Here is a 12,609-nt window from a genome sequence, read left to right as displayed (position 1 = left end):
TTATTTTCCAAATGATCTCTCACAAAATAAAAAAACCCACATCAAACACATCAATTTCTACCACACGACCCAATTTTTTACTAATATAATTTTTCACATCTTTCCAGAAAAGTCTTGAGTAGATACAATGATAAAACAGATGCAAAATTGTTTCTTTTTCCTGTCCACAAAATTCATTCGCATTTGAAGTATTAAGCTTAAATCCCTATTATTATTATTATTATTATTGTTATTATTATTATTAGATCAAACATTAGCGTGCAGTGTGGCATCACAGCCTGTAGATGTCGCTATTGCTTTCATTATAGCAGTCACGTTTGGCAGCTTGGTTACAGTACTGCTTTCAAGTCTTTGTGGAATGAAGGCGACCTTTTCATCTTTACAAAAAATCCCCCAAAAATGACCTTCTATAAATGTAAATCTATTAATGCAGCGTTTATCCAGCACTATCAGAAAAAAGGGCTTTTTCATAAATGATGCTCTGTTAGTGGCAAGCACCTGCTGGATATTATTTAGAAATGGCATGCAAAAAATGAGATTTGTGATCAGCTGATGAGGAAATACTTGAATAATATAAATTACGTGACATCCTCTAAGCACCGGCCTTTATAAGACATTCAAATTGAAGTTTAGCTTATGTTAGATATATCGATTGTACAGTTTTGGTTTGTGCACTTGATCTTTCACTTTTGGGAAATCACTTTTTTCTTCCATTCTAAAATAAAATATTAAAATCACAATATAAAAAATCAGTTATTACTTATTTTTTATTAATTATGTTGTTGTAATATCCCAACTAAGCAATCATAAGGTGGAGTTTTATATAATTTAGCTTTTTTGGCTTAAGCAGATGTTTTAAAATGAGCTATAACCAAACAATATTACACTTGAGTTTTATTATGAGTGTATTATAGTTGGGAATTGTTGTGATAATTATGCTTCTGTACATATAATATATAAACACTTGATAACCAGTTATAATCTTTGCAATCACAAACACATTTCCATTCACCTGTTTGTAGATGAAGTCAATCCTCCGATGCTTCATTGTTACTAATGTATAAATGGTCCAGCCATACATAACATACAGTACTAGACACGCTTATAATTTGAATTCCATTAAAAATTTCGCTCTTCCTTTGTGTTTTAAAATTAACATTAATAAATAATCCACATTTACAGTCATATTGACTAAGGACATAATCAGTGGTAGATCTGCTTCAATGTGATAAGTAAAGCTCATGGTTTTAGGAATGTCAGATCAGTGCATCCAGAAAGACTTCACCTTTTTCAATTTTGCTAATAATGGTTGTCCAGAAAGTGCACTGACGGTCCCCATCCAACCTGACCAAGCTTGAGAGGATTTGCAAAGATGAATGGCAGAAAGGTGCCGAATCCAGGGGTTTTAGGCTTGATGTGTCATACTCAAAAGGACTTGAGATTACTGCTGCCAAAGGTGCTTTAAGTACTGAGGGTATGAATGCTTATGCAAATGTGATACTTTTATTTCTAAAATTTTTTTTTCAGTTTGTCAAAAATGATTGTACTTTCAGACTGCAACAGCTCTTTATTTTCATCCTATTATTATTTGTTGTTGCCTGGCTGCACTGTTAATGCGTACCTTTAATACATAACTTTCAAAAACACAAAACGTACTTTTATATATGTATGTTTAAATAGACGCTGAAACGTACAATGTAGACGTATTTGCAACATTTAATCGTAGCATTATTATTATTTTACAGCTACAGAACGTAAAACATTTACAAATCTTTCATATCGTAAATATTTCTGTATAATTTTCCTTTAAGCATTTTATTGACAATGTTACCACCCTAACCCAATCCTTACCCTAAACCCAAACCCTTTCTATACCAAAAATTGTAAATATAATGTATTATTTTTATATTATATTATATTATATTATATTATATTATATGCAACGTAATGGACAGAAGTGTGTAGGACATTTTTAAAATAACAATATAGCATTTAAAAAAAATTTTGAGCCGCTAATCCAGTCCTACTCCTAAATCTACCAAAAATTTGGGTTTATTAAAATGATGTACTGTTAGTAATAACAGACAGAAGTGTAATCACAATAATTTATTTATTGCGAAATTTAAAAGCAGTACCAAAAGTGGTTAAAATGATGACGTGGTCCTCTGTAGATTATATGAAGTACAGAAAAATATTAAAGTTATCCACCAGAACGTTAAACCAGTTTCTCTCTGTAAAGGCACGCACTTCAAATTTAAAACGTTCATCACTAAAAGATGGCAATGTTCCAAAGAGCACGCAAAAGCCAATGAGCGTTTGATATCACTGCCATAAATCAATGTGTCGTAAAGCTTTTTAAGTTACAATATTTGAAATCTAATTCACAATGAACACGAGATTTGATGTTTAGGATGAGAACTGGGATCAAGATCGCTGGATAAAGGCCTGAATTTGATCTGTTCCTCGCAATCGTATTACAGCATTAATTTATGTTTTGTTGTGGTGTAATTATTGTTGCATAGGAGAAAACACTTTTTGTACGTCATAGCAAACAAACAAAATATTACAAAATGGTTAAATGATCACATAAATGTTATTTATTTTAAGGTTCTAAAATGTAGTCTTGTTTAATATTGTGTAATTCTCTGAAAATCATGAACATTTCATTATGTAAATGAGTAAACTTTCTTAAATAATAAGTCAGAAAATACAACTGAAAACATGTCATTAATAACACCAAAGCCTGCTATTTTAATATTTATGAATAGGAATACGTACAAATCTGAACATCTGTTAATATGTAAATAATTAACGTATTTGTCCTGTCAACACATCGATATTATACGTTGTTATACATATGTATGAAAACGTAAGTAAATGTACACTTTATGTAAAAATACATACATATTCTCATGAGATCACGTTGAAATGTTTCAATGCTTGAGCTTAACCAAATCATATTTCGGAAAATCTGATATGCTTTTATAAAGAATGACGACACAAACATATTTAGTTTTTAGAAGGTACTACCCACCCTTATTCATCGGGTGGGCAAGTTTTCCCCCACCCTCTGTCCGGTCCCAATCTTCTCCCTGCTCAATGTCCTAATTACTGACTGAATATGCAAATGAGCACAGCTGCCAAAATGTGGCCCTCTTTCCTGAAATCCATCGGTAGCTCAATGGGTCCTTGGTTGTTAGTCTTCAATGGCCCAAAAACAGCCGATTAAACCATTAAGGTCACCTGACCTCTGCTTCACAGTACAAATAAATATTAAACCATACTGATGACGCATGAATCGTCTTACCGGCTGATTGTCAATCATGTTTGATTAAACTGGAGGGTGGGACTTCATTAAGAATCAATACTTTGGACAGCTCAGTGACCCTGACTACACAGTCAATTAACCAGCCGCCGATTACAAGCTTCACAGAGCTGATCTCAAATCAGTTTAGCTGAGGTGGGTCGTAGGGCAGAGAGAGCCCAAAGCCTCTTGTCCCCCCCCAAATTTCTCAGGCTGGATAATAAAGGTTAATAACAGTCCTTTCAGCGTCATATTTGACACGACCAGTCATTGCAGTAATTACAGTCATTACTGCCTGAAGGATGTCGTCTTATCCCTCTTAAACACAGACCGCTCCAGAAAATCAATTATTCAATCAAGAGGGCATCCCTTTGTCAACTCCGAATGGAGTTCGTTCACTTCATTTCAGGTACTGCGAGAATAAACCTGACCAGAGACTTTAATTTCAGACGATTGCAATTTAATCGAATGTTTAGTTTCTTCTCACGATCATTTAGCGCAGTTCTGCGTTTTTTTAAATGCGATTTAGCTCGCAGAGGGACGCACGCACACCCTTTCTCTTCTCTCTCTCCCTCAATTCTCTAATGCATGCTGGGATTGTCAGGAGGTAATTTAAGCGCATGGGCATAAAGGCCAAATGCCAAACAGACAATGACGATGTATTCGGCTTTAAACGTAGCCGCTCTTGGGGTGTGTAATTAGGATCAGTGGTACAGAAAAGAATCAAAAAATCACAATGTGCTTCGAGCGGCTCCAAATAAAAGAAATGAATGTACACTGTAGATCGTTGGCTAGTTTTCATAGCACCACAGATAATATACCATCACACATAGTTAAAAGAGTTTGCTATTAAATGTTAGCCCATGAAATGTTCAAGACTTTAAAGTTCAAACAACAAGCACCGTGAATTTGAAGTGTTTGTCATAGAAACATCAACTATATTGATTGATATAAAAACTATTTATTAATATTAATATTAATGAGTATTGTACCAATGAGATAAATGCTATATTTACTATAGTAGGCTATATCAGCCTGATCTGACGAGAATTCCTACGTATTTTAAGTTTCGGCTAATTCATTTGAATTCGTACAAAGTGATAGGGCTGTAAGAAAATATCAATAACATGAGTATCGTCAAATTTTGTTGTATTGGAATAAATAAATTAATAAATAATATTGATATTTCTAAAGTAAAAATAATACAGGATTCGTGGTGGTTCGTTTTGCGTTTACATACCAACAACTAGTTAGCATTATTCTTATCTTTGAACTTAATCAATGACAGTACATACTAACATAAAGGCGCACCACCTTTTTTCCCCTAAGTTTTGCATGTGGTGGCGTTTTCTTAATGATTTCATAAAATTAATCTTATTATATTCCTAAAATAGGAAATTTCCAAACATAGCGCATTGGCCAACAATATCGCAATGTATCGGAAAAATATGTATCGTAACACGAGAATCTTGCCGATACCGGCCCTATGAAGTTAATTGTACAAAATATTTTGATTATTATAGACGGTTTCAGCAGTAACAACATAAACAAGTGGCTGTCGTGGTCCGCACGTAACTTCCGGTAAACTCCGCTAAGAATAAATAACAACAAAGTTCTTTAAACGTAGTTTATTTATATAACAAGCAAAAAACAACACATAGATTACCTAGGAAACCAAAACATTTGTTCAAGAGATCAGTTTAGCAACTAGTCAGACCAAAAAAAACCCCCGAAACCGGAAGTAAAGTTCGGATCCAGACGTGAATCGCGTCAGCGCACGTGCGTCCGATGAAACCGTCTATAAAAAAACAACAATGAAACCCCACCCGAATCCCAACGTCACAGGGGCGGATGTGGTCGTAAAAATTAATCTGATTTAGCCACCTCGTTACGAATTGCCACGAGATTGTGTTGGTTATATAATTACTGAAGTTTATGTTATTGTTATATAACCATTTGATTTTGTGTGTTAAATATATAAGTTGTATACCAAAAGATGGAGTCGAAAATGTAAAACCCAATCTTTTCAACATATCATCCAAGTAAAAAAACCAACTATAAAGTTTCTATATGAACGTATCACGGAGATCTTCAGAGAGCGTGTCGGACTGAGTTCCTGTCTGCTCGGAGCCGTCTTCCGTTTAATTAGATTTGTAAAAACAATTTTTGGAGAGCCTTATTCTGTAAAAGCTCTCAGGGGTTAAAATCAGCTGAGCACTTCTTTTCAGCTTCTTTTCAGCGGTGGAGCATAAATTATTTAAAATTGTGCGACCTTTTATCTCACCCCCTTTGAAGGCAGCAAATTAAAAATGTAAATGGCCTTCCTAATTAATATGCAAATGCATTCATTCCCAGTTAACAATTAGCAATTAAACCTGCACTGTCTAGAAAGAGCACTGACAAAATTAGCGACTTATTTTTGCATTTGAAAAATAGCGACGGGACACAAATGTTTTGTTGAACAAAGTGACTTTCTGAAATGTTTCGGATCAGCTGGCCTGACAAACGCTCCATCTCAAAAACAGGTCGGACGGTCATAAACAAAATGTTTGACCTTCTGCTGAGAGGTTTTCTTGTCATTTTCAAAACAATCAAGGTTTTTTGTGTTATTTGCTGGAAGATTTCAATAGCCAATAAAAGAGGCAAAAATCTCAAGGTTGGTAATTTGCATATGCTAAGGTATGCAGTACCTTGTAGAATAATGATGGTCACTATTCAGAGTAGAAAAAATGAAAAGTTTTTTCTTCACTTGACACCGGGCAGATACTCAATGATAAAGACCATTATAGCAAGCTCTTAACATTGAAACGTGAAAGTGCTTTTATATAAAAACATTTCTTTGTAAAAAAAGCCAGAGCAGAAGGTGACTAAAGGATTGGTTACTAAACACCTCACATAAATACATATTTCGCTGTATTGAAAACTTTTCTTTAGTTTCTGACACATTTTTTACATGTCATTAATGTGCTTTGTAATAAGACTTGTATGTTATACCATTGTCCTAACTCTCAAACAATCTTGAAATAAAACACATATTACTATGTAACTATACATGTAACTACTATGTAATGTATGTGCTCATCACCCAAACTTTTAAGCACAAATATTTTAAGAGTATGTGCCAACCTGATCTCATGAGAATTCATACGTATTTTATACATTGGCTAATTCGTATGAATTAGTACAACGTTAGTCATACAAAAACGTACGATTATCATAAAAACAATAACGAAACCCCACCCCAGGGGTAAACAAATCTAGATCAAAAATGGTGGCACGCCAGCTCCGCTTCAGTAAGACATTCGCTGTGTCTAATACCACTTACTTTCTGTATAGTAGGTGGAAAGTAATAGGTGAGGCGAGTAGTATGTCCGAATTCATACAATAGTATTCGAAAAACAGCAGGCGGAAAGTACCTGGATGACCTACAGTACTTCTTTCGGCAAGGTTTTTGTGTTCATTCGTTGGACACTTTACTATCCCGTGAGCCCCCTGGAAGAGGAGTCACCCAAAGAAGAAGAAGAGGCGGCATCCCCTTCAAAAATGTTGTAAAGTGGTGACGTAGATCTTTTCAAATTTAAATACATAAAGAAAACAGCTGTTCCTTGTGTATCAACAGGGTGTATGTAGTACATCCTATTTTCAGGTGTGCTATGACTTTTATAAGAAATTGGGTGAAGGATTTCCAAAAGGTGGGCGAAAAAACATTGACCCCAAATCCCATTGACTTAACATTGCGCCGAATTTTGAAGGATCATAGATCCGGAAGATTTTGTAGAAACGTGTTGGTTACAATTTACTCCCTAGCAACCAAACAGAAGTACCCTAGCAACAGAATAAACAAACCCTTATATATCTGCATCAGAACATCGTAGAGACACAGGGGGTGGGATCGTTTTACTTGGGGCTTGGAGTATAATCCCTAGTGTATGCCAATTTACTCCCTAGCAACCAAACAGAAGTACCCTAGCAACAGAATAAAAAAACCTTATATCTCTGCATCAGAACAGCGTAGAAACACAGGGGTGGATTGTTTTACTTGGGGCTTGGAGTATAATCACCAGTGGATACCAATTTACTCCCTAGCAACCTAATACATCGTAGAGACACGGCATACAAAAATTGTTCATAGATCTATAGAATGTGGTTATGAGTTAAGAGGGACTTTAACAGGACAACATAAAATTAGGGACAACAGTATGCTCGGACTAAGCTTAAAAGTATGTGTATTTTGATTCGCGAAGTGGTATTGTGGAATAGTTTGAATAATTTAACAAAAGAAAGTGATCATATATCACAATTTAAAAAAGGTTTAGGTTGGTAAATTGTTGTTAATGGTGCCTGATTTTTGTTCTTTCTTGATTATTTTAAAGTTTGTGTTTGATTTATATGGTTTGATGTGAGTTTGTATAGGTAATTATTGGGGATAGCATTTGATAAGCTTTGTTTATTGATATTTATGTGTGTGTTTACATTTTTTTATTTTCTCTCAGTTTGAAATAAATTATAATTTAATTCAATAATTCAATAAGTGTGTTTGTCTGAAAAAAGGAAGTTGTGTTCACATATATATATATATATATATATATATATATATATATATATATATAATTTTTTTCGTAAACTATTCCTTTAATGTAAAATGCGCCGGGGCAACAACATACAGTGATAAAAATTTTAAATACTTCACCTTTATTCAAATTTAAAGAAAGAAAGAAAGAAAGAAAGAAAGAAAGAAAGAAAGAAAAGAATGTAACTGTGTCTCTGTGGCACCTGATTCTGGTTCTGTATTCCAGACACAATTTTCTCACTCATCTTCATTCAGGTTCAAAGGCTCTTGTTTCATGATGAAGGTACATCAAGTAAAATGAAGTGAGGCCATAATTTCATCTAAGGGGCCACCTGTGGCTCCAGGTACGAGCTGAGGGTGTTTTATGTCTGAGTATAGAGCCGTGGAAGTGAAGAATCTGTACCGCTCGTAATTAACACAAGCCTGTTGATTCACGGATAATGAAACAAAATTCATTAACACTCTGTTAATTGCCGTCTAGCTCTTACAAAGTTTTCACTTCATCTTCTATTGTTACTGTTTCCTGTCAGTTTTGAAGAAGGAGGGGAAATGTGAGAATGAGCAGCACTGTCCTTTCACAGGAAGCCGTGTGACTTTGTAAATTCATTGCCATTGAGTTTGCTCAATTCATAGTCCCAGTTAAAAGCAGACGTGTGCGTTTGGGCCCACAACCCTTTAAATGTCAACTATAATACAGCATATGAATCTGTCTTTCATAGATAACACTTTTAAGAATATAAAAGAAAAAAGTAAAATCTCACAACAGTCAGTTTGCTGCATTACCACCCAGTGCCGGCCCGAGCCTCTTGGGGGCCCTTAGCAGAATTTGTTTGGGGGCCCCTCTCCCACCATTTTTTTTATTAAAAAATAAAGAAATTACAAACATTTATAAAAAGAACGAAGTTGCACATTAAGTAAGAGCTAAAATAAGCATTAAGTACAGAAATCAAATGAATCATAAGACTATATTTATTGTATAAATTAAATAGAATTATTATTTTTTAGAGCTACAGAAGTGATTTTCTCTTTGTCTTGGATTGTTTGATTAATGATAAACTTTCCCTATTTAAATTTGCGTATTAATCCATGAATCGCATGCAAGCTGAACCGTGGGTCGATCATGGCTCGGGCCGGCCCTGTTACCACTTTGAGTGTGCAAGAACTGGAAGTTCAGACTTTCCTTCCATCGTATATAAAGCCTATTACACAAAAATAATAAGAAAAGAATACAAAATAATAAAATACAAATAATAAAATACAAATTAAATTAAATTATAAAATCAATATAAAATAAAGTAGTAATAAAAAAAAAATTACAGATATTAACTCTTTCACTGCCAGCATTTTTTATTTATTTTTTATTGCCAGCCAGCCCCAGCGTTTTTCATGATTTTCACCAAAGTTTAATGCCTTCCAGAAAATGTTCTTCTTTAAATATATAAACATACAATATACCAAGTGAAAGAACTGACCCTCTGCTTTCAAATGAAAAAACCTGTTTCATCCTACCTTTAGTGGTTCTTTTGTAATCAGCTTTTGAATATGGGTAGGTTTCTGCAAAAACACCACATTTTGAGCAAAAAGCAGAGATAATTCCATTTTTGTGACGGACTTTTCATAGAGATCCCATTCAGAGCGATCTTTAAAACAGACACGGACATGCAGCTGCTTGCCATAGGGCAATACGTCCGGGTTTAAAAAGTTGCGGTATTATGCGGTATTGCAGAAAGAGGGAAAATCTCGTCATTGGCAGGGAAGCGTTTTCTCTTGATTGACGAGATATCTCGTCAATGGCGGCGAAAGAGTTAATTGCTGTGAAAAGACTTCGATGTCAAGACCTATACTACAGTGTATCATTCATTACGGGAGTAAAATAATTTATCTGACATTTGTGTCCTTTTTATTTCTTTCATCTACTTTCAATAATAAAACTATTCTTTAACAACCTGGCTGTGCTTTTGTTTTTTTGACTTGTCCCGGTACATATAATCTTATGAACACACAGTAATGATGAATCCCCAAAAGATTTGCATGAGATTCTGGTGTACAGTATGCATGCATATAAAACAGGCTATTCTGGCTTGGCGCGTTATGAGCACTTCTAAGGTCTGTCAAGCAGCACATCAAAACAAACCTGCACCTCGCAGTCTCCAGAGACTTCCACCAACCTCATCCCAGTCCAACACACGGAGAGACGAGCTTTATTCTCCTCTTACGTTCGCTTTTCCGATGTCTTTTTAGACAACCGCTCTGGCAACCATGAGTTTGTTAGCTCACGCAGTCAATCACAACACAAGCAGAGGTTTGACTTTACTGCTACCTATAAAAAACTGTTGAGAAAGCCACAGGCACTTCTCATAGAGCGTAAGACTGTTGTGAAAGTCTGGACAACTTGACAAACCTCCATCGGTCCTGAAGTAAAGCAGGCCTTGTCGGCCTTAAAGACGAGTCAGATATGACAGCTGTGTCGTAAGACAAACTGTCTTTTGATTGTACCATTTATTTACTGTTATCGGTAGTTAAGAAAGAAAATTCAAGGCCGCTCACAATCACCTGTGAATTTCCACAATTAAGCTTTTGTTTACAGCCTGAAAAGTCATATTAGAAGCGGTGAATTTGCCACAATTATTCATAATTCCAACAATTTGAGACAGTAGCTTCCTCATTTGCCTGCCTAATTTTGCCTTTTAATTTCTTGCATACATTTGCACATTAATTTTGCCCATTGTCTGCTGTGAGAGCTTGTTTATTTTAAAAAGACATTTCCTGTGTGATGTTTTTCACAGGAGTGGTACGCGGTTGGGTGGCGTTCCAACTGCGCGTGCTGATCATTTGTTTTGTCCTCATTTACAACCCACTGCTTTAACACATTCACCACCACATCACTTGAAAAGAGAGATAGAGAGAGAGAGAGAGAGAGAGAGACTGACAGATGAATGATTCAGTGATCACTTCAGCTCAAGTTAGTTTGCCAGTAATTTTATCTGTAGCCTACTGCAGTCAATCAGTGACGAGATCTTTAGTTGGTTGAGATATTACACTACTATTTAGACCAGGGGTGTCAAACATGCGGCCCACAAAAGTGTCCAATCCGGCCCGCATGAGGATACAGTATTATTAAATATTAAATAAGCTTACATATTTTAAAAAACCTTTCAGGCGGGACACGACAGCTGCGAGCGTCTGATTCATTTTCAAAAGGAGATATGAGAAAAACAGCAAAATGCGGACGGTTTCACAGGCGGAGCATAGACGTCCGCACAAATGCAATGTAGCATTTTCGTTGCTAAATGCCTGTTCTCATTACAAATATATTCTAAAGAAAAGTGAATGGTTTATGAATGATTTGGGCATTATATAAGGTATAACCATTAGGTAAAATTCATTCAGAGGAAATTAATTGAAGGCTTTTCAAACTAAGACAAGTGGGTTTTTACAGATATGTGTGTATATTTTTTATTTTACAGTATACTGTTTTAAAACTCCCATAACACACACACACTGTTTCTGCATATCTGATGTTAATCTTGAATGTTATTGTCACGGATCTCTGCATTTTTCTGTGGGCGTACGGCCTTTTTTTTCCATGTCATTGTCACGTATTGGTTACTTAATTGTTTTGTTCTATTTTCTTACCCTTTTCACTTCGGTTTAGGGTTAGATTTACATAAAATGACATCTTTACCCAAACCCAACTCTAACCCTAACGCCAGGCGACAATGGTATAAAATCTGAAAAAAATAGTATAAAACAATACTTAAAGTGACATCATATCGCAAACACCAAATCTAAAGCAAGCAACAATGGTTTGAAAATAGGAAAAAGCCATTTAGTAATCAATCTGTTATGTTATTTTCCATTACCAATTACACGGAAAAGAAAGTCCGTGGTACGGCCACGGAAAAATGCGGAGAATGCCTCAGAAAAATTTGGAAAATATTCGGTGACTATACCATGGAACTTTGTGAGATCATGTTGCACTTACAGTACCGCATGCAACTCATGACCCATTTGGGACTTTTCAACAAAATCCAGGTTAAACAAACACACACGCAAACTCCGTTGCTACCCTGGATAAACAAACTATCCACTAATTGTTTCCAAAATGCTGGCTTACTTCTCCTTTCATCAAAAAAAAAACACTTCTTCTTTCGTGCCATTGTTGAGTCTTGATTTACAGTAAAACAAAGCTGCCGCATGAAGTGATGCCTGTTACTTAGCATCCTCGGTTCCTAGCTCTCCCGCTGATTGACGTGTGGGCCCATAGTGCCCATAAAAAAATTATACGTAAAGTCTACTCATGATATTCAAGATGTACCCATGTTCGAAAAAAAGCCTTTCCAAAACTTGTACGAACCCTGGTGCACTGTTAAAAATTGTGCCGTTAAATAACAGTAATCAACTGGCAGCTTGGTTGCCAGCAAGATAATGTTAATTTACGGTTCTGCCTCTGTTAAAATACAGTTCTACTTCCGTTAATTTACAGCTCCCCTATTTTAACAGTATGCTAATGTTATAATGCCCTGAAAGCAACTCATTTCATTTAGGAAACCAATTGCAGGATCCATTCAAGTTTATAAATATATATATTTATATGGGGGTGTTAGTATTATGAACTTAATTCATTTGAGTCCATTGAACAGAAATATTACTTCTAAAATTGAACTCCAAACATCTAAACTTTCACACAAATCTCATGTAGTTCATCACGAGCAAACTACAAAGTTACTGCTTT

The sequence above is a fragment of the Paramisgurnus dabryanus genome, chromosome 12 (genome assembly GCF_030506205.2).
Source record: "Paramisgurnus dabryanus chromosome 12, PD_genome_1.1, whole genome shotgun sequence".
NCBI classification, from domain to species: Eukaryota; Metazoa; Chordata; class Actinopteri; order Cypriniformes; family Cobitidae; genus Paramisgurnus; species Paramisgurnus dabryanus.
The sequence above is the reverse complement of the archived record's forward strand: the minus strand, read 5'-3'. Positions refer to the sequence as shown.